Below are 15,135 nucleotides of genomic sequence, written 5' to 3' on the forward strand. Positions count from 1 at the left end.
TTTGCAGGTTACATGAACAGACTGCAGTGGGTGAAAAACAGAATAGCCGAGAGAGTGAGTCATATGCAATGGAGGTAATATTTCTGTGCGGCAATTTGGTCGCTAGACCCGTTTCGGCCTGGACGTGGTTATGGACTTGGTTAAGCCTGCTTGGGCAATTTTAATGCAAAGGCGTCCACAAGCCATAAATAATTGAAAACTGCAAAGACGTGCAAAAAATTGCAGGACCAAAGGTCAGCGCAAGTCGGATCTAAAAAATGTCTGCCAGTCTCGCTCGTATCTACACACGAGTGTACATACAGTACGGGCAAGTTTCCGTAGTCAGGCATGATAGTCCCATTAAGGCTAATAGGCCCAAAACGATCTAGCACGAGCCAGCCTCGGAAAGCGGGCCGGGATCTTAAATAAGTAATGGGCAGGGGGAGGAAATTGGTTTCCAGCGACGACGGGATAATTAAGCGCAGATGTAAGCCTTGAGAAGTGTAGGAGCTCCGAAAAGTACTCGGCGTTTTTAAGAGCTTTTGGCTGCATATCTGGGGATTAGCTAAAATATATATGGCCTAGCAGGACGCCCATTTCGAGATGCACCATTAGTTGGCAACATTTGGAATACTTGATTATTTCCTGAGCGAGGAAACGCAACGCATTCCTCATGTTTTACTTCCTTAATTAGTCTGTGTCTGCCACTCTGCAAAAATCGGAAATTATTTTGCTTGCTCAGCGCAGATTAACTCTTTTCCTGCCTGGCAGTCCCTTGCCGCCTCTTTTGGGCTTTATTTTTATGCAACGCCATGGGAAAAATACTCTTAAATTAAAAGCTTAAAGTTGAGTTGGTAAATATAGTTCCATGTTATAAACATTCGATTTCTTATAAGCTCATAGGAACCTTATCCTTTAGATGATATACAGCATAAGGATGTATAAAAAAATGTTTATTATACCTTATGATTCACTATATTTAACTTGGTAACTAACTTTTAGTTACAATAACAAGCTTGCATATTTTTTCTTTCCCCTACAATTTATCTCTTAATATTTCCCACAAACTGAAATACAAAAGTGAAAATAAAGCCGTGAGAAGTGAAAGTGAAACTGAAGTAGAGCACAATACAGCAACCAACATAATAACTATATTTAAGAAGGCGAAAGAGAAGAAAGAAAGTACTCGAGTTGGGGTAGAACAATAAGGAGAAGGTCAGCGCGCTTTTGGGGGACTCGCATTTATTGAAAAATCGTTATTAGTGACTTTCCGGAGATGACTCTTGAAAAAATGTTTATTTCTGTTTTTTATTTCCATGGACAGGTACATTTTCGACTGGACCTTCGTTGCCCTTGTTTGTGCCCTAACAGGTGATGTATGTATTTATGTTTGTGCCACGTGGTTTTTGTTTCGCATGCGAGTCACGATTCTCACCTGTCACCTGCTTTTACAAAATGTCTAAGTTAACTCGGCTCGTCTGGGACTTTTCACTCAATTGTAAGGGACATTATGAAATTGACAAGAAATTCGAGTAAACATGTGTTGTGAAAAAAACGGGCTACCTTTAAAAATGCAAACTAGGTATAAATTGGCACCAAATCGTATTAGGTTTAAAATTCTTAAATTTCCATAAAGTTCGTGCCATAAATCACCTTAAATGTAGGGTTTCAATTATACCAATGTTTCCTTTCTTGTTGAGATTTTTTCTTTGGATAATAGGTTTATTTTCTGTAATTTTTGAAGGGCACTCTAACTATGTAGTTTTTAAAAATGTCACACGAAAAGCACAACGCCTTGGGCTGTTGAGGATTTTCCATGGCTAGCTATTTGTAGGGATTACTTTCACTTCTTTCACTTCACTTATACTATAGATTGCATGCTAGTTGCTTGAGAGTAACTTTTTGTTGGTAAATATAGATGTATATTGTTAAATTTTATGTCACGGGATGGCAGCCGTGACATTTCCTTGGTTATTATCACCTTTCATGCCATACTTTTTGCCTAACGTGCGCAGCCCATGGTATTTTAATTTGATTATGGACTTAAAGATCGTGTAACTCTTAATTCCAGAAGCTATTTTCTAATTGGTCTGACCATTAATCAAGTGTGACTCACCCCGCTCCTTAATAATTCATTTAGAAGTCAACCTTTTCGTTGGTTTGGTCATGTATTAATTAGTAAGTCCTTCCGTTTGTGATTTTGGTTGTGAACTGTGAAATCTTACATACATCAGAGTGGAATTTCACCGAAGAGAGTGTTTGGCAGAGAAAGTTAGAAAGCCGAAGAGAGAAAGCATTGACAAAGAGACTCATGTGCTATTGGGCACTGCTTTTGCCTCTAATTTGCCTTTGTTTTGGTTTTGCATATTCCGCAAAGTGCTCTAAACTTTTGCCTCCTCAGCACTTGTTCCTAGGGGTGGTGCCACCCACTATAGCCCCTGTAACCACCCACCGCCCACCACCCACTGCCTCGTCTTTTTGGCAGCGTGTGTGGGCTGCACTTCTGCTTAATGTTGATTCGCTTAGGCCTATTTTCTGGTCTAGGCCTTTACTAAACTATATGTGTGAGGTCCTGGCGCAGGCGCAGGATAGCCCACTATATTCGTGCAGGTTTGAATAATTCATTTGGCTGTTTTCTTATCTTTATGTTTACAAGTTCTAGAGTCAGAGTTTTTGCGGTAGGTTAGTTAGCCGTCGCAGCGAATTCCCCACGACCAACCCCAAAAAAAGTGGATGGCCACCAACCCACCGAGCTGGGCCGGCGAATTCACTTTCCCCGAGCCCCCACCCAGCTCGGAAAAGCCACCCACCATCACCATCGAGCCCCCACCCCTGAAGGGTCCTTCGGAAAAGCCGAAGTCGTGTTTTGACTGCTCCAATTCCATTCGTTCCACAGCCGCCTGTGCCAGCCAGCCAGTGCATCCTGTCGCCTCAGTTGTGTGGCAGTAGCCGCTTTGTAAACATTTATCGTCGTTCACCCACCGCGTCGTCCTTGTTGTCGCCTCCTCCGTGTCTGTGCTACGAGTTTTCGTCATCGGCGTCATCGGTCTCCTCTCGGTCCAGCACTCCTGCAGCACTTGTTTTTGGCCAAAACCCATACCCGTGCCCATACACCCGTAGCATCTGCCATCCCGACGATTCGGGTGTTGATACATTTTTGGCCCGTAACTTTGACGAGCGTCAAAGAGAATTAAAGCCCCTCCGACAGTACGCGCCCCTGCCCCTCCCCCAGTGCTTGTGATTCCAGTGAAAGTTCTGTGCTTCTAAAAAAAAAAATTCGACAACATCTTGCTGATGGAAGAAATCAAAAGTATTTCAACAAATGCAATTAATTACCAACTCATTTTAATAATGCTGATTCGCAAAAGCTTTTTACAACGTTTTCCAAATTGAAAGCATTCCCGCTTTGGACTGCCATTAATTTAATATTAAAGTTATTTTTTGCTTTGCATTGTTGGACTGCCATTAATTTAATATTAAAGTTATTTTACGGCTTTGTCGCTCTCCTTTGTTGCTCTTTTATTTGCATTCATTTTCAGCTTTATAGCTTGGTCTACCAAAGTCATTCCGATTGATACAAGTCTTATTCGGTTTTCCTCACTTAACTGAGCCATTTCGAGTGGCTTTCTATTGAACGCTATAAATCTGGCCAATTTTAACAGCCAGAAAACATATAAATAGTTTTACTGTGACCAAAGAAATACTGTTTCCAAAAAGTACTCCCACCTGTTAAACAGACATTACTTATACGCACCGTGGGCTGCAGTTTAAGCCAAATGTGAAAGAACCCATAAAAATGTTGATTACATTTTAAACGCTGACCTATGACCGTGTCTACTGCTGGGGTCCTTTCTTCCTGTTAGCAATGAACCTTTTAAAGTTGTCCACCCATGGACTTAGCAGAAGTTTTATGTGTGAGTGCGGCAACTGCTGATGCTCCCAGCCGCCACAGCCATTATTTCTTCCACTTCCGCAGCTTCCTTGGCCAGCATCTTGGCCAAGATGTGAGTGGGTGTTCGTGTGTGTGTGTGTGTGGGTGTGGGTGCTGTGTGTGCCCAGCTGTGCAATTGTTGACACCCACAGGACACAGAGCCACGTACACGTGCAAAGGCGCTTGTTTTTCGATACAGCTGCAGCTGCCGGCCTGAAACGCTCCATTTGTGCAGCCAATCGCTAAAGGCGGCGGCCTGTTATTTATACCCTAACTTGGGCTGATGGAATAGGGATTATTCCGAACTAGACATCCATAATAACCGCAAGAACTGTATCATAAAAGTTATGATGATTTATTAGAATGGATTTCATTTGTTGAAAGCTATTATATATTGAGCTGGAACATCATATCCTGATCAGTTTGTAGACCAGTAGAAAGTGTATTATAAATTCGGTGATTTCTAAGTAAAATGTCCCTAACTTGTTTTAGCCTACTCCTTTAACTTGGTCCTTTCCGCATCTGGCTGAGGGCCGCGCATTGAGTTCATTACCCCGTTGTGGTTAGGTAGGCGTGGCAGGCTTAGGCAGGGGATAATGTAATATTTAAGCTAAAGAAATCTTCACACAAAACTTTGTTTTATCGCCAGCTGCATCTATTGCTATATCAACTTTTTCCTGGCATTTAAGTAAAGCATCAAAATTAACCGAAAGCTTCGGAGCCTGCCCCAGGGGAAAAACCAAGCCCGAAACCACTTATTGCCAAAGTTTCGGGAAACTCCTTCATTTTATTATTGATTATTTTCAACCTTTATTTTCTACTCCTCATTTTGATACAATGCCCTGTTCAAGCGCCGCAGCTTTGAACCCGCTTTTTACGAGTGCTTTAAAACTCCTCAAGCTGCTCTGACTTTTTAGCAACTTTGAAGGCTGAAAACTCGCAGATGGGAAGGGGAGAGATGACTAATTAATGTTAAGAGTCGCTTTTTTATGCCTTTATGTATGTAGCTGAGCTAAAAATGATAAATACTGAGAGAAAATGCCTTAATATTGCTTATAATTGGTTTAAGAAAAGTTCAAACTCTCTAAAACAGCAATCTGATAGTTTAAGACCCAATTTTAAAAAAGGTTTTCAACTAAAATGACTAATTATTGGGCAATAAAATAGCCAGGGCCTTTCCCCTTAGTACACATTACTATCAAACATTAGTAAGCATTACTATAATTTTTTGCCTTCAATTTTAAGTACATTATTTTCAATCCTACACCAGTTTTGTTTATTATTATAAAACCTGACGAGAACAAGAAAATCCACTAATTAAGATACAACTATTCGCCTTCGAGACCACTTTCTCAGCCTGTAATTAAATGGTATAAAACATTTTTGACATTTAAAGGACCCAGCATCATCCTTCCTTAAATTTAGTTATAAAATCTTGTAGTAACCCAAAAGCGAGGCAATTTTAAAGGATTCCCCCTCGATAAATCTCTCCGCAGTAGTGTGATCTAAGCTCGTTTCAGAGTTTACAATACAGCAAATGTCGTCAAATCCATACACAGAAGTAAACATCCACAAGCACAGACGACACTTATGGGCAAACTCAAAAAGCCACGGGCATTGCCTTCTCAGACTCGTCCTTTTTCCCCCACTGTTGTCCTTTTTATTTATCTCGCTTGCTCATTTTTTGTATTTTTGTTTTGCATTTTCAACGAGGCCAAACCGCACACACGCACGCCCCCATGCAAATAGCGCCGCACACACACAGCAGACATGGTGAATGAGCAGAAGACAAGGCGTGACAAGTGCAGGCTTCATCCCAACGTGCCCTCTGACCCCGGCTCCTCCTCCTATGCCATGCCCACCATGACACAACCAAAAAGAGGAAAAACTTTAACTAGATGCATATATAAATTGCGTTCTATATATTTATGCCCTGACATATATGCAAATGCATCATGACTGCTGGCACAGCGTCTATTAAATATGCTTATTTGGCGCGAATACATATCTACTTAATATTTATTGGGTCCTTGGTGCTGAGTTTGGCTGAAGATAAAACACATTTAATTGATAAATTCGATTTTTAAAAATAATCAACGATGGCCTGTTTTAAATGGCTGGACTGAAATTAGTTTTATCGTTCTGTTTACGCTGTTTTTCAATTTTTATTATTATTATTTAGTTTGTACGACTTATTTATACTGATTTATTTGGACAAGGAAAGCAGTTAAATTTGTTAAAAAAAAACAAACCAAATAAACACTGGTATTTATTTTTGCATAGCTTTTGAACTTAGCAATAAAAATAGGCCTGTGATAAACAGCTCCTGTTTTGTACCGACAATATATAGGCTTAGGTACTTTATTTCCATGGATTTTTTTGTGTTTAGGCTATCCTCCTCCATTTTCATCTGGTGTTTTTGATGTTTTCCCCCCTGAGGCTTTGGTCCCATCTTAACTCACAGCATTCTCTTGTAGTTCCACTGTCTCCATTCGTTTTCCTCTCCATAAATAAAATAAATGTAGGTGAAAATATACATAAATAATGGGCACAAGCGCGGCTTTTTTATGAAGTGTTTGAATGTGCGAGTGTCAACCCAGGGCACTTGAGGGTGGGAGATTGCGAGGGCGACGTCTGTGAAAATTATAAAACAGGCGGCGCAGCCATTCTGGCGGGGCGAAGATATTATGGCCTCTGAAGGTTGAGGCTCGCCCCCCACCATGTAGGCGTGTGTAAATAGCAAAAACCTAGTCGGGCGTACACAAGCAAAGTCATCATGGACTATATATATATAGTATATATCTATAGAGGAACCGAGGAAGGGAAAGATGGAAAGATAACAGGATAGAAGGCATGACAAATACGTTTTCTTTGGCCGTTTTATATTGCAAGAACAGGCCCCGAGGTAGTGGAACGTATAAGGTTCGACCTCCAATCAATAAATCATATTAAAAGGGGATTTCCGAAAGATGACAATGGCGAAAAAGCTAGCCAATAACTGACCCATAATTGTTCAGTGTCACATAATTGTCTGCACGGTGTGCTCAAGATGAAGAATCATGTTTTGCACCTCCAAAATGAACACCCACTCAATTAGAAGAGTAATAACTAAATCAGGAAAAGATATCACAATTTTCAGCTGGGAAGAAGTAACAAAAATGAACAGTTCCCCTTTAATGGGTGAGATATAAGCTTTTTGTATCGTTTTTCTGCGGGCTTTCTCCGCCTTTCTCGCCACTTTCTTCTGGGCCAGTCAGGTCTCATCATCCGCTCGACTTTGTTTTGCTTGCGCTTTTTTCCTCAGCTTCTGGCTTGATTTTCCTTTTGTCGCTTTAGCCAGCGTCCTTTTCCTGCGCGTTTGCCCTTTACTAACCCAGACAGCTCCCACATAGACGGGTTTCGTACATATATGTTTTTCCAGCTGCCAAAAGACTGCGCCTGGCTTCTTTGCGTCCTCTCGCAGCTCAGCCAGTGTTTTGTTTTTGGCTTCGTCAGCCAACTTTAGCCATTGACAGACCCTGCCCTGCCACCTCCTGTTCATGTCCTTGCTGAAAACATTTCGCTTTCAACGTTCATTTTCGGGGAGGAGGAGCGCAGTGGAGTGGAGTGGCAGGAATGTGGAGGAAAAAATTTCAAGATATTTTCTGTGGCCTACACTTCGTGCCCAAAGGCCATAATTATCACGCGTACACGTGGCGTATACGCGATTTTGCTGCTGTTTCACCATTTTAAACTCTTAACCGAAATTTATGCTTTTGCTGCTGCTAATTGTACACTTTGTTGTAGCCTGCTGTTTATAATGTAAAATTTATTGTGTTTGTGCATGTTTATTATCGCCTCGCCGTTATGCGTCCCTTAATTCATATGGATTCGCAGCACCACCACCACACTCTTTATCCTCTTTAAACATCCCTGTGCATTTATGTTTTACAGCGTCTGCAAAAAATATTATCAAAAGTAATAAATGAATAACAAAATACAAAACAAACGCCATCAATAATTCATGGGAAAAAAACAACACAAACAGAAATAACCAAAAATAAAAGCTTGCGGCGCGTCGTTCTTTAAATATTTTATAAATTAATTCTGCAAACAGCATAAACGAAATTACAAGCCGAAAAACAAAAAAAAAAAAGAATACAACAAAAACATCAGGAATTAATGTAGTGCCTAATGCAATGTGTAATAAAACCGAGTAGACCAGGAGGTGCAGCAGATCATTAAATACCCGCAACACACAGTTACAAAGAAAAATACGAAATATGAAATACAAATTTATATTTATTATTGAATAAATAAGCAGAGTAAATACCGCATATGCTACCCGTGAAAGCAAATTGAATTATACAGCAAATTAAACAACAAATACGAATACTTGTCGTCGTAATATTGGATGTTTGGCTTTTAAAGTGTGTACAACTTAATTGGTAAGTTTGCTTAGGGGATTTTTTGCTTTTAAAAATAATATTCAAAGAAATAATAATATTTTTTAAAATAATTACGGAAAGGATTGAGGAATTGTAAATGTCATTATCTAACAGATACTATAGAATAATTTAAAACATCAATGTATATTTATAATTTTGGTGATTTGAAAACCAAACAAAAATTAGAAATAAACAATCTATACAGCTTGCATAAATATTTAAATCCATAATATTCATTATTATACTTTAAGCACTATTATTATTTTTCGATATCCCTCATTCATAATTTCGAAAAGGTTTGCATTGAATTTCAACAAATTCTTTTATTTTTTTGCTATGAGAATATAACCAGGAACCTGCAAATCATTTTATTTAAATAACAATGCCAGTCTCGTAACTCTAATTTAAACACGCATATAAAACCTGGTTTATTGCTTTATCAGCAGACGTTGCTGATGCAAAGATATCTGTCTACCCTCATCCATCAGCAAAAACTCAACCACAAATGTCACATGCAAATTCTGTTCGCCTTGTAGCGGAAGTGCAAGCAAAAAATAGCGAAAGATTTTATACATAACTTTTTATGCTGCTCATTGTTGGGGCCAGAAGCTTCCTTCAACCGGTGTGCGGAGTGTGGATTGTGGAGTGGTGGTGCAGTTTTGCGGTGAGGTGACTGGGTATGTGCACGTTTTTGCATTTGCACCACTTTATTTCAATTTTATTCGCCATTTTCCTCCTTTGCGTGGGACATTTCCTGGGGACGCGACGCAGCAGTGACTTTTGCTCTGCAGCTGACTCGACTCCTGTTTTCCCCGCCTTTCCCCCATTTCCCTGCTTTCCTCATTACCCTCTTTACATTTCTAATTACACGCTCATTTTAAACTTGAAACATTTGCAAACGGAAGCTCGGGTCTGGAAGAGTCTGCGATATTTAGGTAACAATTTTCCATTGCCCATGCCATGAGGTTGCAGAAATATTCCTAGGCTCTGGGGTCAGATACGTAACAGACCAGGGATTCTATTAAGGGAACCTAACTAAACGTCTGACCACAAATGTCTGCTGTTGTGTCTGGGTTGCAGAAAGGAATTGCCTCGGACAGGGAACGTGTCCTTCATGATGAAAGCCATCCTCTGTTTTTAATTTCTTTACTATGAGAAAATATTGTTATCCCTATTTATCTTAGAGATACAAAAAAATAGTTGCAAATACATTTCGTTAACTGCTAGATAGCTTTTGCAGATTTCAAAATCAAAATAAAAAAGGGGTCTTCAGATTTCCCGTACCAAAGACATTTTCATTTTGCTAAGTAAGTTACTTCAGGGGGCTGTAAAAATGAAAACAATGTTGCATGTCCTTTGTGCATGTAAGGCAACATTTGCACCCCCAGTTAATGCGTGGGTGGATGAGAGGGTTTTGCCCATTTGCGGACTGCACTTTGTGGGAGCTCTGTGTTTTAATTTCCATATAACGTGCTGGTCGGGGATTTATCAATAGGATTTACACAAGCCATAATTTCACCGTTCTGGAAGTAAGTAAGTAAATAATTGCAGGCATTTGCAACACCAAGTGGGAAAGAAAATCCAAGCAGAGTCCTAAGAGTTTTTTTTCGTAGCATAACATTTTATAGAACAAAAATAGAAAAATGGGCCATTGATCTTTTTCTCGTATGCTTTCGAACATCAAGTTCTCAAATTTCCAGGTCAGGCTTGGGGTCTTTAAAGCCAACTTGTGGGTGCATTTTACTCCCGGCTGCCTTTCTATTGTTCATTTTTCTGTCAGCCAAAAATCAACCTCACAGACCAAGAAAAAAATGTAGCTCGCTTTTTGTCTTTATTTTGTGAGGCTTATTTGATTTCTGTAAGTAAGCAGCAAGCGTTGACCTTTCGTTGTCACTTGACCGGCGACTCAAAATCACTTTATTAGCCATTGCATCTTTCATATTCTGTGTTGATTTTAAATATTTTCTTTCTTGATCAGGAGAGCCTGGCACGTTTTATTGAACAGTTTATTATAATAATGAATGGCACTTAGAAGAGTAGCCATTTTTCAGATACACATATTTGAAATATGGCTCATACGCAGCGTGAGCCCATTTATTGAAGTTGTAGAACTCATGCCAAGCAAGTCCACACCAAGTTGGCCCAAATCAGCCAATGTAGGATGCATTTCAAAGACATAAATCTTAAAGCAATATGGCGGAGAAAGTCCCAGCATGGGTCCATTTTGGTTTAGCATACCAAGCTTTTAAAGACAAGCTGGTAACAAAAATACATTTTCATTTAGTTTGAAGGGAATACATTAAGAAATTATTTAATAGAAATAAAGATATAAAACAAATTCTAAGTTTATATTTATTATTCTATCCTTTGGTTCTGTTGTGCCTTTTAAATCAACCTTTAATTTGTGGTTGAAAAAGATAAAGAAGAAAATTACCCTTTTATTCTTCATAAAATAGTACTAAAAATACAGCACTCTTTTCATTCAGAGAGTGCCAGGTAAAATGAAAAAAGCTTTAAAGAAAACAAACTTTAGAGCGGCTATCAACTACAGATTTCGCTGTTGGTATTGCCAATTTAAGCGAAAATTTAATTGGAATTCGCAATGAATATTTGAACAAACGTACACAGACCGAAAACAGGGTGTGGTAAGCGCGCCGTGGTAATGGGATCGAAGCGCGAGGCTGGGATAGGCTGCATAAAATGAACACAAGTGTTGAGCAAAGTGAATGCGTAATGCGTTTTTGCACCCCGGACAGGACAGGAAGGCCGGCAAAAAATGTCGGAAGCTGTCAGTCACCCAGGTTCGTAATTTTCAGTCCTCGGCATCCCGTTGAGTTTTTTCCGTTGCGGTTTTCTTTTGATATCCTAACAAAAGGGATGAACCTGTCGCGAAAGGGATTTGTGGTTCTCGGAAGTAATAAGCTGGTAATTTAATAATTAAAAGCATAGCTATGTATCTAATTAGGTTTTTTAATTAATAATTTTTTTAAAAATCAAACTTGTGACTCAAAAATATCATTGCCCAAAAGGGAAAAATAACCTTTGCCCAACAAAGAGACAGTTTAAAAATTGCATGGATATTCTTAAACACGAATGTATTTACCCATCAGATTCTCATTTACTACCTTTAGTAAAAAATCAAAAACAAGGGAAATTTTAGTAGAGGAGTTATGTGGATGCAGAATTGTATGAAATTGGGTCGCTAAAGGCTACTGCCAAAAAGTTTTGTTTTGAGTTGTAGAAAATTAGACGGAAAAAGAAGCTCGAATGCGCATGAAAAGGTCTTCAAACTCAGGAAGTCCGGTTCCCTAAATTTGAAGCTCGTTCAATAGTATCGAAAAAGTGCACCACTCCCCAGAAAAGATCCCTTCTCCGCCGCTGACCTCCTTGGATCGAACGCCAGTTGCAGTGGATTTGATTTTTCCCTACCTTGCCAATGAGCGTGACATCCACGTGTGCCCTCACGCTTTCTCCCGCTTTCGCCCGCCTCCGCCCCTGTGTCACATGTGAAATTGGGCGGCTGACATGTTTGCCGCTGCCTTTTTCCTTTTCCATTGCTCATGTTAGAGTAGGTAATTTTTTAATGCATTTAAACGGCTGTCAAGTGGCCCACACACGCCACTTCGCTTCTGAAACCCCTCCTTCGGCCCTTTCCCCCTTTGTTAGCAGTTCTGCAAAGTGACGCGAGTTGCCCAAAAATATGCAAAAAGCCGCGAGCACTTACGACAAGCTCGTTCCGACGGCAGAAGGACTATATCAGGTTGCGGGCCTCCAAAGTAAAATTTAGACATTCAGCCTACAGTTTTGTGTTCGCTTTTCATTCGCCGAAAAGTGAAACCAAAAAAAAAAATATTTTTCCAGGGAATAGGGCACGGTCGATGGAAAAGCGATGGAGAGTTTTAGTTCCTTGATGGGCTATAGCCATTTTTCTAACCATTAGGTAGTATAAAACTTCTTGGTGGAGTTAAGAAAATAAATTAGGACTTCAAAATCTGAAAAACTGATGAGTAAGGTTGGGTTTTATTGGGTATAACATATTTTTCTGTGCTAAGGGGGTCCATACCCCTTGTTAAGGGTCAAAACAATAAGTTGAGTGTAGAAAGAAAACAATATTTTCACTCCTAACATATAATAGAAGTATTATTTAAGTATGGAAAAGATCGATCGGTAGGCATAGTGAATCTGTTGGGACCCTGATGGGTATTATATCTTGCTTCTGCCCTTCTGTGCAAAACATTATGTTAAGTGTAGAAAGTCATGTTTTTAGTTGATTGAAAACTGATTGGATTGCATAGTACACATGTTCGAGGACAGAACATCTAGGATTCGTGGTAAAGTGCTGCATCACATGCCTTTGTTTTGGGCACTCACAACGTTGGCCGGGCTTGTCGGAGCGGAGTCAAGTAGAGGACATACAAAATTGAAATAAAGTACAAACATGTTGCCAACTTTTTGCACAGCGGCAGCAACAATAACAACCACTGTCTGTCATTCAGTCTGTCGGTCTGTGGGATGGTTTAGGCCCATAACAACGGCGGCGGAGAGGCAGGAAAAAGTTTTAACTGATTACGTTTGCTGTTGATAATGTTGAGTGACATTTGGTTTGCGTATTAACTTAAGTGAGCGACAGCAGCTGTCTCCCCCCGCCAACGAACGTGTACATATGTGGAGGCACCCCCGCTCTTGGCACCACCCCTTGGGGGAACTCTGAGCATTGCCAGGAGGTTTGTATTTCAATTAAAAAATTAATTTTTTAATGTAACCCGCTGATGTGTAGCTGCATTACAGTGAATGCCAAGTGCTTTTAGAAATTGAGTTGGGATGAACATTGCGAAATTATACTGGTATGAACAGCCGTACGACCAGGTTTTCAGCACATTCACAGGGCTTAGCCTCAACCTTAGTCCTGTAATTGTATACTAGCAACGCTCAGGGTGTATTTTTGTCGCGTTGCCAAATTCAAATATCTTTTAAGTCCTTTTGCCAAGCCAATAAACCAGCACTTAACCGCAATTACCCCCCGTTTTTGGGCAAACAAGAGCGTCGGGCAAAGAGCAGCGTTTTTTATGCCACTCTGGTCGGAGTAACCTCCTCTTTATCCCGGGCCCCAAGCCCAAGCCCCTCCATGTGCCCTGCAATCAGTCTTCATTTACACTTTGCACCTGGGGCGCTTGGCTTGCTGTTAGTCTCTCAACTCTCGGCTCCCAGTTCCTCACAGTTTAGAGCTCCCATTTCCCACTTTCCCGCTTTCCCGCTTTCCACTTACCAGCTCCCAGTTCGGCAACACGAATGGGTTGGTTTTTTGGGGTGGTAGGGGTATGGTTTTGGGTTTTTTAGCCGGGCCGGAGGTAAACCTAAGCCCGGCACCCCAGCAACTTTAAACTCGCATGCAAGCTCGAAGGCCGGGCCAGAGACATACACAGTATGAGTTACAGGGAAAAGAGTTTGCAAAAAGCCGGCAAAAACAAAAATCTCCGTTCGCCCTGAAATCTGTTACAAGCTGTTTACATGTTTATGGGAGAGTATAAGCGAACGGGGCAGGATGGACGGACTGCACATGCCATTACAATTTCGGGGCGATGATTAACAGTCGGGCGGTGATTTTTGATATGCCAAGGCCAACAAGTTTCGCCCCCAGGAGCTAAGGGGTAGCTCAGGCGTCTATCAACACGATGGCTGTTTGCCGGCTACCGACTGGATTGCTTCTGGTTTTTATTATAAAACTGTGTACCGGGCTTTGTTGTTACAAAGTTGCCCTTTCATGTAACGAACAACAAACCAGCCCTACGAACTCACGCCAAACACAAGTCCGGTTTATAGGGGTGAGGGAACCATTCTGATAATAGGTGTAGTCGTATTTCCGTTTCCCCTTTATATATACGGCATAGTCGCACTCTGAGTGAGTGAGTTTCATGTTTGGTTTGCCGCTTTTGCATTTGCTGTTGTTGTTTGCCGAAGCCATTGTATTCACTTGACTTTTATTTCATCATTACAATTGTTGCTGCGGCATTGTTATTGTTAACATTCAGCCCCAGACTTGGCCCAGACCCCTGCCCTCTGCCCAACCCCCAGGACAACCGGCGTGCTCATTTCAATTGTCTCTCGAAGCCACGTACACGTTCAGAATGAGGCAAACGAGGTGGTAAAGGTACATGTTAGGGCCAAAATTACATTGTTAATTGCATTTGCAATTCTTTGTGGTTTTGCATATGAGTTATGGTCTTTCCATTTAGACAGTGGTCAAGGATTCCTGCGGTTCGGGTTCCAGTAACATAAGAAAAAAGGAATGTCAGGAATGACAATCGATGACATTCTCCTATTGAGTTCAGACCTCAACTTTTGATAGGGTAGGGAGAAACTCAGACTCTGTAGGTGACACACAGACCATCCTTTGTTTCGTTACTACAATATGTCAAATTTATTGGACTCGATTCCTGTTGGTTCTCAGAAGAGAATGTTATATAGTATAACTTTAGATACATTTTGGGTCCAGAATTCTGTCCAAATGGAAAACCGCAAGTTAGTTACATCTTCATCTGGCCCGAACCGTGTTTGTATGTGGGTGTCCTTTAAATATTCATGTACGTCATCATCATCCCCTTGGCGTTGACTGTCTGGGATTCGTCTGCTTTTAGCCCGGAGCGTAAATGACCAAAAGGTCATCTGGCCATGATGTCTGGGCCGGCAAGAAAGCAAATTACAGCACGATTAATTATTAACTTTCGGGTCTGTCTTGAGCAGACCTGAGCGACTTCGCTCTCTTAGCCCAGTTAATTCCATAGGCTTGGATCGGGTGCG

The 15,135-nt window shown here is 40.7% G+C and overlaps 1 protein-coding gene across 12 annotated transcripts in view; it reads left to right on the forward strand.

Moving 5' to 3' along the window:
* The first annotated feature begins 2,927 nt into the window (after positions 1-2,927).
* The window catches only part of LOC108034817 (CUGBP Elav-like family member 4), a 277,319-nt gene continuing 265,111 nt past the window's right edge, over positions 2,928-15,135 (forward strand). For all 12 annotated transcript variants that reach the window (XM_044094806.2, XM_050886647.1, XM_050886650.1 and 9 more), the window contains exons 1-2: positions 2,928-3,289; positions 7,844-8,337. The gene's annotated coding sequence lies outside the window, so the exon portion shown is untranslated. The remainder of the gene's footprint in view (positions 3,290-7,843; positions 8,338-15,135) is intronic.

The sequence above is a fragment of the Drosophila biarmipes genome, chromosome 3L, assembly GCF_025231255.1.
Source record: "Drosophila biarmipes strain raj3 chromosome 3L, RU_DBia_V1.1, whole genome shotgun sequence".
Taxonomy (NCBI): Eukaryota; Metazoa; Arthropoda; class Insecta; order Diptera; family Drosophilidae; genus Drosophila; species Drosophila biarmipes.